This window comes from Octopus bimaculoides, chromosome 3 (genome assembly GCF_001194135.2).
Source record: "Octopus bimaculoides isolate UCB-OBI-ISO-001 chromosome 3, ASM119413v2, whole genome shotgun sequence".
Classification (NCBI taxonomy): domain Eukaryota; kingdom Metazoa; phylum Mollusca; class Cephalopoda; order Octopoda; family Octopodidae; genus Octopus; species Octopus bimaculoides.
In genome coordinates this window covers 165,434,331-165,436,095 of record NC_068983.1, presented here as the reverse complement: position 1 = coordinate 165,436,095, position 1,765 = coordinate 165,434,331, and positions in this window count along the sequence as shown.

The window sequence follows — 1,765 nt, the reverse complement described above, 5'->3', positions numbered from 1 at the left end:
AGAGAGAGAGAGAGAGAGAGAGAGAGAGAGAGAGAGAGAGAGAGAGAGAGAGATTCATGTTACTGGACTATGCCGTTAATAAGATAACAGTTGCTAATAGCTTTTGTTTAGATTGTAATAGGAAATCGTTGAAGTAGTTTCGAATCTTGGATTTGTCGCGAAAAGGAAAAGAAAAATGAAAACAAAATGGAGGCAATAACCCAGCACGTGAAAGGTGATAACACCGGAAGTTAGAGACAGGAAGTAAAATTGCAAAGCATTTATTATAGCGCCATTTCTCTCAGTGTCTCCCTCTATCTTTCTTTCTCTTCTCTCTCTCTGGCTGTCATGCACACTCACACGGAAGCGCACGCGCGCACACACACAAAGTCTGATACGATTACACGGTATATACAGCAGAAAATGTCTTTTAATGAGTAAATATCAATGTGTGTGTGTGTGTGTATGGATGAATGTAAGTATAGATGTATGTAAATGCCAATATGTAAACATGTGTATCGCCTATGCACACACACACACACACACACACACACATATCATGTGATCGACCACTCTATCGTTTGTCACAGTGCGTTTCACATGGTTTTAGCATTCGAATGACTCCCCCCCCCGGGGGAGTGATCGCACGGTGACCCATTTATAGTGTTTGTTGAAGAACACAGCACGCTAACAGGTCTGGGAATCGAACCCAAGATATGGTGTTCGTGAGTGCAATATGCCTATCCACTAAACCACGCACCTACACACACGCACACGCACACGCACACACGTACACATGTATAGCGCCAAAGCCTTTATACACTGTCCTGTTTAGATCTATGTATATAGCAGAGGCACAATGGCCCAGTGGTTAGGACAGCGGACTCGCGGTCGTAGGATCGCGGTTTCGATTCCCAGACCGGGCGTTGTGAGTGTTTATTGAGCGAAAATATCTTAAGCTTTACGAGACTCAGGCAGAGGATGGTGTCGAACCCTGCTGTACTCTTTCACCACAACTTTCTCTCACTCTTTCTTTCTGTTTCTGTTGTACATGTATTTCAAAGGGCCAGCCGTGTCACATATATCTGCATAGAGACAATATATATATATATATATATATATATACACACACACACACACATGTGAGTTTGTGCGCGTGTGTCTTTGTATCTGTGTCTTTTTCCCCCCACTACCCATCACCACTTGGCAACCAGTGTTTGTGTGATTACGTCCCTGTAACTTAGTGACTCCGCAAGAGAGACCAATAGAACAAATACTAGGCTTTAGAAAATCAAGTACTGGGGTCGATTCGTTCGACTAAATATTTTTCAAGGCGGTGCCCCAGCATGGCCGCTGTCGAATAACTGAAACAAGTAATAGAATAAAAGATTGATAAAATATAAGCATGATAGGCGTACATGTGTCCATCTCTCTCACTTTCTCTCTTTCGCTATCTGTCTATCTATCTATCTATCTATCTATCTTATTTCTTTACTGCCCACAAGGGGTTAAAGATAGAGGGGTCAGACAAAGGGATTAAGTCGATTACATCGACCCCAGTGCGTAACTGGTACTTAATTTATCGACTTCAAAAGGATAAAAGACAAAGCCGACCTCGGCGGAATTTGAACTCAAAACGTAGCGGCAGACAAAATACCACTAAGTATTTCGCCCGGCGTGCTAACGTTTCTGCCAGCTCGCCGCCTTAATCCATCTCTCTATCTCTCTCTCTATCTATCTATCGTTTCTTGCATAAATAAAAGAAATTTTATTTAACAAACTGTGA